This window comes from Rousettus aegyptiacus, unplaced genomic scaffold, assembly GCF_014176215.1.
Source record: "Rousettus aegyptiacus isolate mRouAeg1 unplaced genomic scaffold, mRouAeg1.p scaffold_m13_p_8, whole genome shotgun sequence".
NCBI classification, from domain to species: Eukaryota; Metazoa; Chordata; class Mammalia; order Chiroptera; family Pteropodidae; genus Rousettus; species Rousettus aegyptiacus.
This window is the reverse complement of record NW_023416311.1, coordinates 43,526,001-43,546,612: the sequence shown is the minus strand read 5'-3', so window position 1 is coordinate 43,546,612 and position 20,612 is coordinate 43,526,001. Positions and strand designations below refer to the sequence as shown.

Below are 20,612 nucleotides of genomic sequence, written 5' to 3'. Positions count from 1 at the left end.
TGGTTCTCAGATTTTGAGAAAGACATTCCCTAGGCCATAAAGCTAAAAAAATCTTAGCTTTTAGAAGACATACATACATTTTAAAGAAGCAGTGAAAGAACTTAAAATTATAAGTTTTCTAAAGTAAAGAGGGAAGAAGTCTTTTTCTTTATTTTCATTGAAGAATCAATCTTCCTATTATAAATTTCTATTTGCCCTTAAAATAATACTGAGTGGGTGCAGGAGGGCAGGGGTTTGCTGACAGTCCTAAGAGGCCACGCTTTCTGTTCATTCCCAAACTTGCTTTAAATGCAAAAAGAAGGCAATGATGACCAAGGAATCACTTCATTTCCTTTCTTACTTGTGTTACTTCCCTGAATTCATCAACCACTTGTTCTAATAATAATAATAATAATAATAATATAAAAGGAAAGAGAAATATAAAGCCACTCATAAGTCCTTAACTTCAATCTTTCTTCACTCTTCAATTAACGGAAAGTAGAGAGTGTTGGTAGAATGTATACATTTCAAGAATTGAAATAAAACCAGTTCAGTTTGTGCAGTTTTCCACTGTTTTGAGAAGAAAAAAATACATATGTGTATGTGATCTATAGAGTATGAATTCTGTAATTTCAGTGAATCCAAATATGTGTTAAATTCTCTAATATTTAATGCCTTAAAAACTGGAATTGTATAGTGTAAAGATGAACAATAAAATTCATTCTAAGAACTTAAAATTTTGTACTTTTTAAATAACAACATTAAATAATTAATTGCAAGTAGAAAGTACCAAGACAATTTTAGAGAGACCATAGGAAAAAATGAATAAGCATTATATTTTGGTAGTTTTAGTGGCATTTTCTGTTTTTTGAACAAGGAGCCCTATATTTTTATTTTGTATGGGATCCTGCAAATTTACATGTAGCTGGTTCTGAGCCTTGGTGGGGCTTTAAAAAACAACGTTCCCAGATTATATACCTCAGACCTAAGGAATCACAATCTCTAGGCAGGGGGCCCAGGTATTTGTACTTTTCACAATCAAAGAGTAAAAGAGAAGATTCTAATGAGTATCTTTGATTAAGAACAACTAGGACAAGCTGTTAGGATAAGACAGTACTACCCAGAGTGGTTAGGAAAGGCTTACCGAAGGATTTGAAGAAAGCCTTTGAAAGAAAAACTAAGCTTTAGTTGGGAGTAAATTTAAGTGGGATATTAAGACTAAGAACGAATCAACAAAAACATTAATGTTGTGTCCTACACAGTTGGAAAGGACAGGAGGGAGATGATTCATCTTGTGGAAAAGAAATCGGCTAATGGTTAAGCAGGTGCCCCCCAGATTGCTAAAGACTTTTAGGGTGAAACAGTGTTGAAAACATTGGGGAGCACAGAATGTTTCTAAGAAACAGAGTTGGTGCCTCATGCAAGAGAGTATTGGAATGAGAGATGGGAAGTTAAAAAGACGGCAGGACGCAGAGCTCCAGGCAAGAGATGACCAGAGCCTGGATCAGCACAGTACTTTCAAAAACACAATTTAATAAATGTAAAAAATAACAAACTAATGGTATAAAAAAGTGTCAGCTAAAATGCACCCCCCTACCTGAACATTAGCCAAACCAAATTGACATGTCCTTCAGCTCATGTAGGCGGACAAAGGTTATTAAAAGACATAATGTAGTTTTTTTAAAATATTAAAATTAATGAATTAATTTTACATTTAAATATCACAAAATATAGATGAAAAAATAATTTCATAGCTTTTGCCTCTAAAAATGCAAAACATCTTACAGAATATTCAGTAGATTACAAGGGACTGTGGGCTCCATAGATGGGACTTTGAGTATTGCTGGACCAGACTGGACCTAAGGAGGAAGCTGAAGTAACAGAAGCAATAATATGAGGGGAGAATCACAAAATTTGTTGACTGATTGACTGTAAATGACCAAGGAACAGTGGAATAAAAAACTGGGAGAATGGTGTTGCCAAAGAAAAACGGAATTTCAGAAAAGATAGTAAAATTCGTTTTAGACAAGGTAAGTTTAATATAACTGTGAAGCAAGTCACTTGAAATTAGTAAGCTCCACTGATACCAGCCATACAGTCAGAGTTCAGAGGAAGAAATTATTTCTTGGGTAAAGTCTAATAATAGGGATTGTATTTTATCTGGATAGGAAATGAAGTTATGAGAGTGGGCGAACCCTCCAAAAGAGAAGCTTTTAATAGAGAAGATGTTGGCAAAAACTGACAGAGGTGATTAAATCAATGGTAGAGAAGATTAGTTTAGAGAAACTTCAAAAAAATCTGGATTGATATAGAGTCACAGGAACCAAATGAATATTTTGTCTAAAATGTACATTCACTAGACAGCAAAGCGCTGTGTCTGAATTCTGTATACTTATTTACAATGATTGTCTTTCCTGATCCTTTTATGTTTCCTTTTAATTACATGCTCATTTTGAAAATATTTGAACATTTAGAGTTCTCCCTTTCTAAGAAATGTTAAATTTATCTTTTTATTGCTTAGAGCATTTATGCTGATGCAAGTGGGAAAAATGAAGCTGCATTTTAAATACCTATTAATATTTATTATTGTCACAAAGCAAGAATCCTCAGCATTATTCATAGCCCTATCAAGTAAAAATCCCCTGGATGTATTATCAGTTATACTTCCTGGTAGAGTTTTTGTAATGCCATTTTATGTTGTGTCCCCCACAGAGATTAATGTTAAAATTTGGAAGGAACAAGATAAAAAATTATGCATAGACACAAAAGAAAAAAATATACAAGAATAAACTTAATAAGATATGTGCAAGCCCTTCTTTGTAACACAAAATAGAAAAATATTCCTTGTTCTTAAGATGAATAAAATCATAAAGATATAAGTTCTCCATAAATTAATTTATAAATGTAATAAAACCCCCATAAAACTAGTAATCCTTTTTTATCCTGGAACTGACAAGTTGATTCCGAACTTGCTATGGAAACTTTTCTGGAGTTCAGGAAAGGCTTAATGAAGAAAAATCTGAGATGAGATGAGGTGACAAAAATAAGAAAAATGAAGAAGGGACTATTCCATTAGAAATGTAAACAGAAATCAGTCAGTTTCAGTTTTAGTCTCTCTCTATCTCTGTCTATCTCTGTCTCTGTCTGTCTCTGTCTGTCTGTCTCTCTGTCTGTCTGTCTCTCTGTCACTCTCTCTCTGTGTATCTCTCTCTCCACCAAAGCCTCCATCAGGCACCTCAGAGACAATGCAGAGGACAGTCCCATTTCAGGACCCCCCACCCCCTCAGCCCAGGAGGCTGTTTCTCTTTTGATCCCTTCCCCATAAAAGCCTGTGTTTAGATCCCCCCAAGTTGGTTACAGGAACCTCAGTGGTACCATCCCACTGACTGATGGGGTGGGGTGAGGAGGATGGGAGGGGCTGAGCGAGTGGCACAGCAGGCTAGCCCCTGCTCATGCAAGTGAGAGTTGTGCTTGGGCTGGGGACTCCAGGCCCCCTCCCTGATCATGACACTGGGTTTTGATGCTGTAGTCAGCACTATACACCGACTAAGCAGAAGTCTCTAGAATTCAAACAGTGTGATATTAGCACACAAATGCTTACTTAGAACCATACAACAGAATAGAAAATCCAGAAATACATGGCATGTGGAAATTTAGTACGTGATGAAGGTGCATCTTAAACCATGGGAGGAATAGATAGATTTTTTTAGTAAAAGATTTGGAATAACTGGATAGCCAGTTGGAAAAATATACCATACCTCACATACACAAAAATAAACTGCAAATAGATCAGTGATCTAAAATGTTAAAATAAAATGAAACCATTAAAAAAAAAAAACCTAAAAGAAAACCCAGGTAAACCTCTTCATGCCTTGAGTATAGGGAAAATTTTCTATGACTCAAAATCCAGGTGTCATAAAATAAACAATTGACAATTTGGACTACATTAAAAAACAATATGGCAGAAAAATACCATAAGCAAAATCAAGGACAAATGCAAATTTGGAGATGATATTTGCAAAATATAGTACAGGTAAAGAGCTATTATTCCTAATATGGAATAGAATTCTAGAAAGCGAGATTCTAAAAAAATTCTAAAAAGGAGAAAAAGAGTGTTTATATACAGACATATAAATATATATATTTGTATATATATATAACCACATATATGTTTAACTTTACTCATAAGATAAATGCAATTTAAATTGAGATACCATATTTTACCTACCAAATTGGCAAAACTTTAGAAGTTTGACAACACAGAGGCAGTGGCCCTCTTACTCATCACTGGTGGGAATGCAGAATTGCACAACTGCTCTGGAGTAGAAAAAAAAGCACACAGATATTTGTTGTTTAAATCAGCAATCCCACATGTAGAATTTTCCCTTAAAGTTATACCTATGACAACACAGGAAAAATATGCATAAGTTTATTCATTGCATATTTGTAATTGCTGAGCATTGTAAACCTAAATGCGCAAACACAAGAGATAAGGTAGATAAACTATGATATAGCCACATAATGGAGTACTGTGTAATGGTTAAAAACATTGAGGAAGACCTGACTGAACTTATACAAAGTGATTTCTAGAATATATTGTTAACTGAATAAAGCAAGGTACAAGATAGTATATGTCTGAGATATATACGTATGTATATGAATGTTTGCGTGCGTGTGTCTATATAGACAGAATAATCAAACGAAAGAAATTTAGTGTGTATAAAAAGAAATGTGTTATTTGTAAGAAATCTGTGTGGCATAGGGAACAGAGTGGAAGCTATAGAGAATAAAATAGGATTTCAGTGATCACACCATTTTATATAGTTCTGACTTTTGAGCCATGCTAATATTTTATATGTTAAATAATAAACGATGGAGGATCCAAAATTTAATGCAAATAGAAACAAATGAGCCTAACTGTATATCAAATTAACATAGCCTCACAGAAAAGAACCTTTTTAAAAATTAGTAATTTTTGAAATATGAGTTCCCTAATTGATACACATAGAAATAATATCCCCTATGTAGTATTCTTGACATGAAATTTGTGCCCTGAAAATAATGAAGAAATAATGGGACAAATCAAAATTGAAGAGTAATTGCAAAATGACTGGTTTGGATTGTTCAAAAACGTCAAAGGCATATAAAAGCAAAATGTTTAAAAGACTGGGGACTCGTTCAAGGTATAAAGGAGACTAAAGAGACTTGACAAGGAAATGCATCGCATGCTCTGAACTGGATCTCAGACTTTAAAAAGGAAAAAAAAAAACAACTGTAAGTTCCTTATTGAAACACTTAATGAAATTAGAATACGAAGTGATCATTAGATAATAGTATTGTGTAAATATTAAATTTCATGACTGACAATTATATTGTGTTTATATAAGATTTGCCCTTTTTTTCTAAACAGATACTCATTTAAGTATTTGCTGTTGAAGTCTTAGCTCTCAATGCTTTAGCAAATGAATAAATAAATGAATGAATGTGTGTGTGTGTTATTAATGAGAGCAAAAAGAGAGAGATTAAGCAAATGTGACAAAATGTTAACAACTGTTGCATCTAGGAGAAGGGTATATGAGTGTTACTGTATTATTCTTGTCTCTCTAGTTTTGAAACTTTTCAAAATAAAAATCTGAGAGTAGGGGGAGAAGAACATGCCTAGATCTACATCTAGCTATGTGCATCTACCCCTGTCTCACTCATTAACCCCTTGGGTCAAAGATTACATACACCAAACTATCTCTATGGACGGGTACTCCTCCTACCTCTGATGACATAGCTTGATACAATAAAGTTATATCCCATGCTATTCCAGAATATCTCTATATGGGGAGAGAGGGGGGGATTCATGGAGTTTTAAAATGTGTGCTACCTTTCGTCAAGAAGAATGACGGGCCTGCTGCAGAAAAGTCACAGGCCTCCAGCACTCTTTCATGACAAATAAAACCTTTTTAAAAATGTTTTATTTATTTATTATTATTATTATTCTTTTTATGGTTAACACTGGTTAACAAAATCCAGTAAGTTTCAGGTATACAATTTAACAGTAAGGCATATATATATATATAGCATTGTGTGATAAATAATAGCTTTAAAATTGAGTGTCCATATCCTGTCATGGTAAATTAGCAAGCAGCCTTGACAAGGAGTATAGAGAAGAATAAGGAAGAGAAAAATAATTTCTCATCAGGTGTTATTGGTGGGGAGCATATTACTCAGCATACTTGTTACAAGCACCAGCCTTGGATTTCAACTTAGCCTTGAATTCTTGATCCAACAAGGGAAGGATACTAAGCATCTAATTCAGGCCTCTAGCCCTGACTGTCTGGATTCTGGTGCCAATTCAACAGTTTGTCCTTTTAATTTTTTTAAGGGAGGAACCAGTTCTTCTTTATTATATGTTTGAATGAGTCCTTCTGATCCTGCTTCAGGATGGAGACCAAACTGCGAACTGGGTCACATGATCTAAAGCTTATATGTATGAGTGGGGTAGGAGGATGTGTTTTAATAACAAGTTTCCAGTGTGGGGATAAGACCCTTAGAGATTATGCCTCCTGAAGCAGTGCCCTGAGACCTGCCTTGGTCCTGCCTGGACCTCCAGGGAGAGCCAGACTTGATGTGGCTTTTGGCTACAGGAGAAGGAACAGACTGTGCTGGGAAATTTTCTACTTGGAAAGTCTATTTTAAAAAAATGTGGGCTGGCAAATTTTAATGTCTTTACAAGGCTACATGTGAGATAATTAAAACTATTTATCTTAAAAAATAATAACTTCATGTATCTGACTATGGGTTTCAGCTTAAAAATAATCCCTAAATAAAAATCTTACACCTCTTAGTTGTTGAGTCAATGTTAAACAACTGGAAAGTCAGATATTCTTTATTCTGGGCCCAATTTTAGTGCAGACTCTCTTATAAGATGGAGAAAAAAATCACTAACTTTATTATGTCCCATCAGGTTATTCAATCATTGAAGAATAACAATTCTAACCTTTCTTTCAGATGACTCTTAAGAATAAGTAATAAACATGAAGGAATCTTGCCTGGAAGTTACCAAATATTATATAAATGCATATTGATCAAAACAATTTGCCTATTTTTGTCATATTATAAGGGTTTAAACTTTATAAAAACATTTAAAAAATCTTACTGTTTTTATTAAACAAAAAATAGTCACTTTTAAGGTAGCAAGTTTTAAAGACAATTTTTAAAATAACAATAGTAGAGGCTAAAAATTAATATTATTAGATACAATTGGTATGATTTAGTAAAAGTTATTTGTTTAGACACCCTAAAGAACCTTAAAGAAAAAAAAAAGATTTCAAAGACAATTTGGAAACATTTGCAACATGCCTTACTATGCACATTTTGTAAGTTCATAAAAATTTCCACAGGAAATGATTCAGCAATTCCATGAGTGAAGCTAACCCACCAAGATGGTGCTTGAAAGAGGAAAGGCTCATCTTTATAACAAAATGAAATACTTTATTCTCAATTATTCAATTAAATAAGGCATAAATATGCTTTTCCCTTTTGGGGGAGCATGGAGATGACATTTTCTCCTGCTTTACACCCTCTTAATAGTTTTGTACTCTCTCTGGTCTCTAGACAGATACACGTGGTCTTGCTTCTGCATGGAGCAATAATCTGCTCTCATTTCTTTACCTGATAACCCTTAGTTATCTGTAAGAAGCCACCAAAGTTTTAATTAGATGACACCCAAGACTGCATTAGCTTCTCCTCCTCCAATGGGCCACTATCGCAGGTCCTTTCTTCATTCAGACTATTTGCCACACTTATAACTGGCCCCCTGCTTTCACTGTACTTCTCTGCCAGGTAGGGGCACGTCTGTGTCATTCAGAACTACATCTTCAGCTCCCAGCACAGTGCTGACATTCGATGTTTCAAACAAAACCAAAAAATTTCTTCTCAGTTATACCGGTTAATCTGGCAGAACTATTTAGTATTGTTCTTTTTTGTTTAACAACTATTCATTGTTCTGGAAGTGAACCTCTTTCCCCATCCCTTTCCCCTCAATATTGACCTCTGCTTGGAAAGTTTCTATGTAACTCACAGGCCTCAAGTTTGCTAATATTCCATTTTAGGAAGCCTTCCTTGGACTTCTGGTCAGGGTTTGGTGCTCCTCCTCTGTGCTACCATTGCACTCTGCACTTCTCCTACGATGAGCATTATTGTTCATACAGTAATAGTAATTTGGCTTTTCTGCATCTTCCACCAGAATGTAATTCCCACAATGGCAAGGACCATATCACATTTTTAACCCTTTTACTTTCAACATGTGGCACATGCCGGCATGTAGGAGGCATTTAAGAAATAATTATTGAGTAAGTAGCATTGTGTAATTATAATTATTTGAAAGTTACAGATGACCTCTTCTTCAGATTCCCATTCCCCTCTCCTGTCCTGTAACGACACTGCCACATTGGCCTTTCTTAAATCCTTCCTTTCATCAACTCACTGTTTGAAACCTATTATTGCCACTTAATTCACTACATAATGAAACCTCAACTCTGTGTATAGAAGTTACGGCAGGTTTTAATAAAGGTAGCCTTTTGCTACTATTCTTCCACTTTAGGTCTTTCTGCTTCACATTGTATCTTTCACTTGAGTTAGTCCAATCACCTTAGTCTAGATTTAAATGACTATGGACAAAACTGTATGTTCATTTGTGATTTTATGATCTACTTTTAGTCCAATCCTAAAAATGCCTGCTACATCCATAGTTCCCTTCTGTGGAGGTTTTACCACAGTCCTGTCACCAAAGAGTCTTTTCCTGAGAGTAACTATGTTGACACACACCTTTTTCCATCTTTCTGCCTGGGGTGTGTGTGTGTGTGTGTGTGTGTGTGTGTGTGTGTGTGTGTATGGTGGGGGGATTGAGATTGAAAAATTACAGCCAACCTCTAGGTGAGATAGTATCTCTGAAGTAACCTGGGGTACAAGATCTCATAAATACAGTCAATAGTGATCTAGGAACCATTCAGACTAATATCGAAGGGAAATTGGAATGAGATATTAGTTAGCCAGATAAATATCCAGACAAAGATATGAGTAGACCAACAGAGGAGAAAATGAGTGAGAGAGAGAGAGGAGAAGAGTGAGAGAGAGAGAGAAAGTGAAGTAGAAAGGAAGCAGCAGACATAGAAGAGAAAAGCAGGCAATGAGCCATGTGTGCAGAGCCCATTAGGCAACAGAAACTGTGAATAAAAAGGCGGAAAATATACAGAGTTGAAAGTGAGGAGGATGCGAGTAGTTGAAAGTCAGGAATTAATGACTCTCTGCTGGTACAGAGCAACAACATAACCAGGTCACAAGTGCCACGCTGGACTCCGAATCACTTTTCAGTTCCTGACCCATGAGCAAGTCTCCACAACCTCAGACTGTACAACTCATTCCATTTCCATAATGCCCAGTGTGTGCCTAGATTCCAAATCTTCCTTGTTTCCACACATACTAGTATACTTACTGTATGTTTGATTTAATATACCCAGAGTGATCTCTGTTACTATCACTAAAAAACTTCACATAGATCCTTTTTGCCTTTATAAAAGTGAGACTCAATTTCTTTTGGAGGAATTCAATAAAATAGAAATAACGCAACTAGTAGACCACAGTATAGCCTCTGTGTTGTGTAGTTTCTGGTACCAAAAAATTGTAAGCTGTTCCATCACTGCCAACAATGAATGAGCATCTTGCTTTGCTAAAAATGGTTTCCCTCTTAACAAGTTTCATACATATTGAGTCTTTTATTTTTCTTTGTACAAAATTGTTACTGAATTGTGTGAGCACTATAATTATGTTTCAAAATTGACAGGTAAGATTGAATGTTAACTGAAGTAATTCTTTCAAGTGCGTTACAAGTACTGCATATTTATTGAAATTACTTGGCTTATCTGGTCAATACTCTGCAAATTAATTGAGGGAATTGATTCCTGATGTTCACTGGGGGAAAAAATCCAAGCAAAGCAGCCTTATATGATATAATTGTAGAACAACAACAACAAAAAAGGTGTGAAATGAACAATGAACCCGTGACCCTCCACCTTTGCTTTCCTTTTCTCCTGGAACTTCAGATCCCTCCAAATGTTATTTTCCTCTATCTCATCTTCACGCGAAGTGCCTCACTTCAACCTTTCTCTTGCCACCAGCCTTAATTTCTGTGTTCACTGTCCTTTTACTTATTGTTCTGCCTCACAGTAATCCATCTGAACTTGTCTCTCCTATTACTGAAATTTTGAGCACCAATGAGAAAATAAAACAAGTGCGAAGATATGTGCCACTCTACATGTATTGTCTGCAACCTAGGCTTAGTAAACATTTTTATGTGCTTGGTCATCTGTCACTCCTATTCCCACAGAAGAGCAGTCAAGATTGGACTGTTCTTTATGAGCCCCTTAACTCAGGCCCCACCTCCTTTAACAAGGATTTAGCATCCCTTTCATACACACACACACACACACACACACACATACACTCAAAATAGAAACCATGCAATTCCTCCTGCAAATTACCCGCATCTGAACCTGTCTCAGTCTTCTGTCCTGTCTTAGAGGCTGGGGAATATCAAAGTGCAATCTCATCAACTCCAGAGGGGAGAGCTTCAAACAAAAGAGCTTTAGGAGTTTTCTGGTATAGGACAAACATTTTCCTGCGATATTTATTTTTCTCTTGGCATTAGAGAAGCCCGTGTTCATGGATGCTAGTGCTAAACTGAAGCTCAGACCTGGTTTCAGTTTTTCTTAGTTCCAAATTATTGAGATTTCATGAATGGTTTTGTGATAAACAACTAGATAAATAACTAGAATGAGAGACAATAATCTGATCCTTTTTCAGTCTTATCCTTACTGATGTCTGGTCATGAAAGATAAATATAACCTTAAAAAATTAGAGACTAATATTTTTTCAATTAGATGAAATTAAGCTCAACTTGTTTCATCTCAATTTGACTCCTGAAATTTTTCTGCAAAATCCCAATCTAATTTTTAACAAGTAAGATATCATGGCTTAGATATTTTCAATATTTACTTTGGCCCAAGCAAAGTCCATGAAATATTACCTTTGAAAATCAAAATATTTAAAAATAAAATATCTGCATTAATTTCATTTAATATAGCTAAATAAGAATAATTAAGGAAAATTGCTTTGATATTGTTGTTAAAACAAAACAAGATCCAATTCTACAGTATAATCAATATATTCAATTTAAGTCAATGAAAAAGAAAATTTTTTAATTTTATAAAATAAATATTTTATCTCTTTCTTCTAATGAGTCATACTTATGTAAAGCATTTGAGATCTTTACCATTCCCCAGGGCCTTATTCTCAGACCATATAATTCAAAGTTACCATTTCCAGATAATATAAGTGGCAATTCTAATAAAGTAGTAAAGGTCACTGCACTGTCATCACTATGCATATAGATAGTATACTTGTGTATACTATATGCTGCATAAATATCACATTTGTAGAATACTAGAATTAAGATACCTAGAACTTCATATATGTCACAAATTTTTAAGAGCTGGTATGATATATTCTCATTTTGTAGGTGAGAAACTGAAGATTTGAGCAATTAAGTAACTTGGCAGTAGTCAATAGCTAGTACATTGTTGAGTCAGATTTTACCCAAGCCTAGCCTAACCCAAAACACTAGCTTTTGGTTACTGTACTGTGCTTCATCTTACAGGTACTTTACTGTTTATGTTCATATGAAGTAAGAAAACTATTCGACTTTGAGAGTCAACATATCAAATTGGCATGATCATCATGCCAATTAAAATTCTGAGGCCCAGGGAGGTTAAGTGACTTTCCCCAAGTTACTTTGCTGGTAAGTAGCAGTGCTGGACTCCTGATGGCAATTCCAGCTACAAGCTTTTCTATCAAATACACCTCAAGGTGTAGGGCATATATAGTTAGAGGAAGAAAAAGTCTCTCTTTCATTGTTACACTTTCAATAAAAATCTTAATAAGGCTTAAACATTTTTTTCCAAAATTAGCAATCTTCATAGTTTTGTTTGAGGATCAATTGTGTACCAAACCCTGATGGTTAGTAATGAATTAAAAAATTGAACTGACCATTTATTTATGTTCTAATGTATCATCTGCATTTGATTTTATAGATACATCTATATAGTTTTCTTCCTTCTTTTAAACCTACAATTTCAGAACATTTCCAGTCTTAAAACCAATTTCTGTAAAAAATGAACACTGTCTAGAGTGTACTTTATAGGTGATCCTATTATCTGATATATAGATTATACTCTTTTTAGTAACTGACCTCTTTGAAAAGAACTGGTTGCTATTTTTACCACAGAGAGAAAGAGAGAGATCACTTTGAAGCAAAGTACTGCAGTTGTGTTTTGAATGATCACGTTAACAATTTCCCCCAATGACTTATCTCACAATCCTCTTAGGAAACAAAAGATTAATATACATGAACATGGGAAAAACTATTTCTTAATTCTCTTAGTATCTAATAGATTCCAGATTCTATAGATGTGAAATCTGCCTTTGCTATCCTTTTGTGTACATGTCTTTAATTAATTTTAATAAGAATTCTGAACACACACTAACAGTTATAAGACTTAACTGTGCAAATGTTCAAGAAAGAATGATCTTAGAAGCTTCTGCCAGTTTTTCTTTGTTGCAGAGCTATTTGTCTGGTTAAGATTCTGAAGGCTGATAGTCGAAAAGTCAAATCAAAAAGCATGAGTTTCAGTTATGCAAATTAAATGTCCTTACACCATTTGATATGTTTACTTGTGCCACTGAACACCTGCAGATATAATCAGTAAAAGAAAAAAAAATATTCAAAGGTAGTCAAGTCTCTGACTTATCTATTTGTTTATACAAATTTTCAAATGTTTAATCAAGACACAAGGAACAGGCAAATATTCAAATAAGATTTCTTAGTCATCCTCTCACCAGGATATACTATGGGATATAATAAAATTAAAATAATTCTATACCATTCTAAGAGTTTAACATTAAAAAAAGGCAAAGGCAAAAAATAACTATTTTCCTCTTCACTCCCTCCCATAACTTTCTTTTCGATTGATTTCTGCTTATATTTTGAGAACTATTAGCATTAACATACTCTTCAGGTCTAGAAATTTATACTGTCTGCCATTCATTGACTTGACCAAAGAACAGCTATTTATTCAGCAACTGCCATGTACTTTGGAGGACTGGCTGCTTTGGAGGCGTTTAGGTGATATTAATGCTTAACAACTCACTCATTACCTGCAGAAGAAACTGAGATTTAAATGAAGACTTGGAAACACTGAAGGAATGGGGGTACGTGCAAATGATTAGAAGGACAGATTACTCTAGGGGTTAATGAGAGGAAATGGGTTGGTCTGGGGACATTGGGGTGCTGCTGGTAAGTAGTTGTTAGAAACCAAGAAATACTGGGTTTGAAAGAAGTAATAGGAAGGCTTTCAAATAAGTACAGGGAGTATGGAGAATATTGGGAAAAATGAAAAAGATGTGGTAAACTAGTGAGAGGGAAAAGAAGGTATGTAGAATACTAAAGGGACTGAGCATACAGAAAAGAATTTGGACCTACCAAGGAACTTTAGAGAAGTAAGTCCAATCACCAGCTGAGTTTGCCCTTGAGGCATCTGCCAAAGCCTAAACTGTATTGGGGCAAAATTGGAAAGAAATCTAGCAAAACCTGATACACCATATATTTCAGTTATAGGCTAAGGAAACAAGAATTTCAGCCCAGGATCTATTAAGGAGGATACAGCTGACTAAAAACCAGGCTTTCAGTTGACAATTGAGAACCCAGCAAGCCTATGGCCTGGTAGTAAGAGAAAATTGGGAACTGACAAGTCAGAAACTTAGCCTTGGGTCATCTCCATATTGGATTGGATCAAAAATGATCATCCTTTAATTTCTCTTCAAAAGAAAAGTAAATCTTCTCTGAAGATAAAACTATACACTATATAATTTTATCAAAAATGTTTGTCATTTAATAAAATAAACAGCATACAAAGATGATTGTACCAAGATTTAAAAAATATTGTAAATATGTTAAAGAAATTGGACAAGATGACAAATTTTTCAACCTGAGAAAGTATTTATGAAAAATCAAATGAAAATTCTAAAATCAAAAATACAATCACTGAAATAAAGAATGCAAACACTGGGTGTTGGGAAAGTTTAGACAGAACAGAAGAAATGATTAGTAACACAGAAGATGGATCAGTAAAAAAAGACCGAATGTGAAGCACACAGAGAAAAAAGAACTGAAAATATATATCAAGCCACAGACTCAAGATTTATAAAGTCCAAGGAACATGAGGTCCAAGAAAACCACATCTAGTCACATCAGAATGAAACTGCTGAAAGTAACAAAGTAAATAATCTTAAAAGCAGCTAGAGGGAAAAAAGACACATGGCCTTCAAAGGGACAACAGTAAGACAAACTATTAATTATAATAGCCAAGACCTGGAAAAAACCTATGTGTCTACTGACGGATAAATGAATAAAAAAATGTGGTATTTGTATACAATGGAATACTATTCAGCAAACATAAAGTTGAACAGAGACAGACAAATATGGTATAATCTCACTAATATATGGAATCTAAAAACAAACAAAAGAGATCAGATTTGTGGTTATCAGAGGCTGAGAAAGGGGGGGGTGAGAGAATTGGACAAGGGCAGCCAAAGGTACAAACTTCCAGTTATAAGATAAATAAGTACTAGGGATATAATGTACAATATAACGACTATAATTAACACTTCTGTATGGTATATTTGAAAGTTGCTAAAAATTCTCATCACAAGGAAAAAACATTTTTTTCTTTTTTTGGTATCTATATGAAGTGATAGGTGTTAACTAAAGTTATTGTGATAATCATTTCACAATATATGCAAGTCAATTCATTATGCTGTATACCTTAAACAGTGCTGTATGTCTATTATATATCAATAAAACTGAAAGAAAAAATCCTGTAATCAGTAAAAATATCCATCGAAAAGATTATTTTTTATATCTCTTTAAAAAGTTTGTTTCAAAAAGAATTTTGGAATTAAAAGTAGAGACTTTAAATAAATATAAACAGAGAATTCATTGCCAGCAGGCCCACAGAGAGGAAAGAAATACCAAAAAGATTTTGATAAGCAAAAAAAAAAAAAAAAAAAAAAAAAGATCCTGGATGGAGGCATAGTATTACATGAAAGAATAAAGAACTCCACAAAGAGTAATTAGGTTAATCTAAATAAATATAGATGTTTAAAGCAATGATAGCAATGTTTTCTGCAATTTAAAATATATATAAACTGAAAACATACAGCAATAAAAATGAAAAGGTGAAAGGTTGGTAAATGAATTTAAAGTATTATTAGATCCTTTCATTATCTGAGCAGTGCCAAAATTATTAACTTATGTTAGACTCTAGTAAGTCAAGGTAATTTTAAAATTTTCTATGGCACATTAAAGTAATAACCAAAAATGTTCACTGAATAAACTAAGAGAAGAAAATAGAATGATAAAAACAATCAATTAATCCAAAAGAAAGCAAGAAAGAAGAAAAAACTGATAATACCGAAAACTAGCAAGATGATAGATTTAAACTAAATGTATTATAATTCTATTACATATGAATGGTCTAAATATGTCTAACTAAACTTCTAAGATTCTCAGATTGAACACATAAAATATTCACTATACTAAGCAGAAAATTTGAAAGTAAAAGAATGCAAAAGGATATACCATAAAAATACCAACTAAAAGAGAGTCGTCGCTATACAAATAACAAAAAATATGTAGATTTAATATAGGCAGAAATAAAAGGGAGAAATTTATTCTTTAAAAGAAGGGAAGTAGACAGGGGAAAATTTAAATCATTTCTTTAATTAAAAAATTTTTAAAAATTATTCTTTAAAAAGGTCAATTCAGCATGAAGATCGTTAGGACTGAAAAACCAACAGACTTGATGTTAGCCTAAGACACAAGACATCTGCCCTGCAGTACTCCGGAGGACATGCACACAGCCTGTGGTTGGTGCCTCCTGAAGTTGTACAGTGTGGCAGTCCTGTTAGACTGATGGTTTCTCTGTTATATTATTTTTATGTTCCTCATTAGGATCCTGAGAAATTATGGGATCTAATGACTCATTCGAGACTGAAATATAAAATGCAGCTTCTGATATATACATTATTAGCTCTATTTTGTCATATTTCTTTTTATTATTTTTTTAAATTATTTTTTTGGGGGGGGGTGACAACAATTAACACAACCTAATTAGTTTCAAGTGTACAATTCAATAGAAAGTCATACTTCATACCCTTTTTTAAAAAAAATCAACTCCTTTCTGTGGCTTAAATGAGTTGCTTAAATCATGCATGTGTACATAAAAAAAACTTACGAATGTGGTCTAAAATAGATTTAATGTAATCCTGAAATTATTACGTAATTATAATTAAGGATACATTTATATTTCTATATCTGAATCCGAATACCTGAAACAAATCAAAGTATTTAGGAACAGTAAATATCAAAACAATTTCTTGACAAAAACAAATGCCAACAGTTATTCTATTAAAATGTCTGTTATTGGTATTTGTTAGCAAGATCTCTATTTTTTAAAACATATTTAAACAGGAAGCAAATAGAACAAAGATGTAACTTTAACTTCATGTTCTTTTTTCTCCCTTTAGCTTCTCATCTAATTCATTCAGCATCTTAGTCCTAGCCCTGGTATTGGAAACTCCTTGTTAAGCCTCCTCTTGCCTTCACTATCTGCCAGGCTATGGCAGAGGACTCAGAAGATGCTTTTTACAAGAGAAAGAATGTTTAGATTTTTTTTTTTTTGAGCGTGTAGAATGGCCTCATGTTGCAATAATATTATGTAGGTTATGTTGCTTTCTAAATGACACCAACAACCTTTTCTACTATGGATTTATACACACACACACACACACACACACACACACACACCGCTTTTTATTATTTTAAACTACAATTAACTTGCAAACTGGTTAATCAAATTTTGTTTTCACAAGAGTTGTCTATATATCAATGTACACATACATATAGAAGCACAGGCAAATTACAGTTAGGATGGACTAGCTCATTACAAACTAAGTTTCCCATTGAAAACAACTAAAAGGTCTACAAATAAAAAAGGAAGAAGAAAAGAAGAAAAAGAAAAGGAAGAGGAAGAGGAGGAAGAGGAAGAGGAGGAGGAAGAGGAAGAGGAAGAGGAAGAAAGTAGCTCTTTAAAGGCAACATGGAGCTATGAAAGCAGTCAAGACCCGAGTCCAAAATCCTGGAGAAAGAAAAATATAGAATAATAGGACAAATATTTATGTTCCTTTTCCCTTAGGGTATTTGTAAATTTACGATAGACATCTGAAAGACTGGGAAGCTAAATGTAAGGAACAAACTGAGAGAAGAGTTGAGACTAAGAAGTTGAGCAGAGCTTTAGAGTTTTATAAAATTGGAGAGACTAAAGTTTAGGGCCTGCAAAAGAGGAAAAGGCCTGGTAAACACTTCCAAACAATCTACTGGGACCCCTGAAAAGCCTACATGCTAGAAGTAAGGCTGAATGGAGAAAGACCAGACCTTAGGAAGTGGAAACCACAGCTTCATATCTGTTTCTAATCAGATTGGATTAATGTTATCGGCCCTTACTCTGACTGCTAGCCAAAACTTAAGTGAATACTTTCTGTGGGAACATAACATTATTCAGAGCCTGAGATTTTCTTTACAACTTCCACAGGCATTGTTCACCATGTAATAATAATGACAATTTTTAAAAAGGCCAGGCATACCAGGCAACAAGATCAAATAGTCAAAATCAATAGACATATTGGAAGTCCTAGCCACAGCAATCAGACAAGAAAAAGAAATAAAAGGCTTTCAAACTGGAAAGGAACAAGTAAAACTGTCATTATTTGCAGATAACATAATATTATATAGAGAGAACCCTAAAGATTTCACCAAAAAAAAAAAAAACCCAAACTGTTAGAAGTAATAAATGAATTCAGTAAAGTAGGACACGAAATTAATATTCAGAAATCAGTTGCATTTTTATACACCAATAATGAACTGTCAGAAAGAGAAATTAAGAAAACAATCTAATTTACAATTGCATCAAAAAAAGAATGCCTAGGAATAAATATAACCATGGAGATAAAAAGACCTACATTCCAAAAATTATAAGACATTGAAGAAATAAAATGAAGAAGATACAAATAAATGCAAGCATATAACGTGCTCATGAACAGGAAGAATTAACATTGTTAAAATGTCCATATTACCCAAAGCAATCCATAGATTCAATGCAATCCCATCAAAATACCAATGGCATTTTTCACAGAACTAGAGTAATCTTAAAATTTATATGGAACCATAAAAGACCCTGAATAGCTAAAGCAATCTTGAAAAAGAAGAACAAAGTAAGAGGCATCACGCTACCTGATGTTAAACTATGCTACAAGGCCATAGTAATCAAAACAGCATGATACTGGAAGAAAAGCAGACACAAAGATCAACAGATCAGAATAGAGAGTCCAGAAATAAACTTACATCTGTATAGTCAGGTGATGAAAATACACAATGGGAGTAAAGAGAGTCTATTCAATAAATGGTGTTGGGAAAACTTAACAGATATATGCCAAAAAAAAAAAAAAAAGAAAAAAAAAGAAAAAAGAAACTGGACCACTTTCTTCCATCATATATCAGAAAAAATTCAAAATGCATTAAAGATGTAAATGAAAGACCTGAAACCATAAAACTCCTAGAAGAAAGCACAGGCTGTAAACTCTCTAATACTGCTCTTAGTAATATTTTCTTCAGCTATATCTCCTTAGGTAAGAGAAACAAACAAATACACGAATAGGACTACGTCATACTAAAAAGATTTTTGCATAGCAAAGGAAACCATCAACACAACAAAAAGACAATATGCTGAATGGGAGAAGATACTTGCCAATGATACATCTGATAAGGGACTAATATCTAAAATTTATAAAGAACTTATACAACTTAACACCAGAAAACAAACGATCCAATTAAAAAATGAGCAGAGGACCTGAATAGACATTTTTCCCAAAAGGACTATAAATGGCCAATAGACATAGGAAAAGATGTTCGATATTACTAATTATTAGAGAAATGCAAATTGAAACCACAATGAGATATCACTTCATACCCATCAAAATGGCTATCATCAATAAATCATAAATCAAGTGTTGGCAAGGATGTGAAGAAAATAAAATCCTCATGCACTGTTGGTGGGATTGCAAATTGGTACAGCTGCTATGAAAAACAGTTTGAAGTTTCCTTAAAAAAATTAAAAATAGAACTAACTTATGAACCAGCAGTTCCACTTCTGGGTATTTATCAAAAAAACTCCACTAATTCCAAAAGATATATGCACCTCTATGTCCACTGCAGTGCTATTTACAATAGCCAAGATATGGAAGCAACCTAAGTGCCCATCAACAGATGATTAGATAAAGAAGTGGTACATACATGCAATGGAATATTACTAAGCCATTAAAAAACCAAAATCTTACCATTTGTAACAACATGGGTGGATCTAGAGGGTATTATGTTAAGTCGGACAGAAAAAGACAAATATCATATAATCTCACTTATATGTGGAATCTAAAAAATAAAATAAACAAACAAAATGAAAACAGACACATAGATGTGGAGAATAAACTGATGGTTTCCAGATAAGAAAGGGGTTGACGGTTGGGTGAAAAAGGTGAAGGGATTAAGAAGTACAAATTGGTAGTTAGAAAATAGTCATGGGGATTGAAAGTGTAGCATAGGGAATATAGTCAATAATATTGTAATAACTATGTATAGTGCCAGATGGGTACTAGATGAGGGGATTACTTCATAAATTATATAACTTTCTAACCACTATTCTGTATACCAGAAACTGATTTAGAATAATATTGTATGTCAACTGTAACTGAAAATTAAAAATTTAAAAAAAAAATCAAGAGTAAAAATGATGATAGAAATAATCCTCGGGACATCCAGACATTATAGTTATAAGACATAGACGTTAAAATACTTGCCATTAGTATATGCAAAAAATAGATGACAAGATGGAGAACATCAACAGAGAACTGGATTTATTTTTTTTAAAAAAAGAATCAAGTAAAAATTACAAAACTAAAAGCCATGTATGTTCACATACATCTCTATCTTTCTATTTTCTACCTTATCTAGCTGTTCCTTGATACTTACAATTAACCTAAATTCTGACTTCAATTAAAACAATCATGTATATTTATCTTTTATTTTTCTCTAATCTGCTTTTATCTAGGGAAGGAGAGTCTCCAGTTGCTAAAATGGAATGATATAGTTTAATAAAAGCATTACATATACCACATACTTCCAAATGTGTTATGTTATTTGATTGATAATCAGGCATATACAAAGTTATTCATTAAGTAAGATTATTATTCCATTATTAACAAAAAAAGTCTATTTGAGCTGAGCTCTCTTTATAAGGTTATAGTCTAATCTGTCAGTCACAGATAAAGTTTTCAAGTTTCAAAATATCACTTAATTCTTATTGTTTTACATTTCCTAGGAGGGGTCCAGAGTAATTCAATATATTCTCTGAGTAAAAAAA

At 33.6% G+C, this 20,612-nt stretch overlaps 1 long non-coding RNA gene across 1 annotated transcript in view; it reads right to left on the bottom strand.

The window, feature by feature from the left end:
• The window catches only part of LOC118606530, a 255,284-nt gene that overhangs the window by 9,107 nt on the left and 225,565 nt on the right, over positions 1-20,612 (bottom strand). The window contains exon 4 of the long non-coding RNA XR_004952492.1: positions 4,204-4,296. This is a non-coding gene — a long non-coding RNA (uncharacterized LOC118606530). The remainder of the gene's footprint in view (positions 1-4,203; positions 4,297-20,612) is intronic.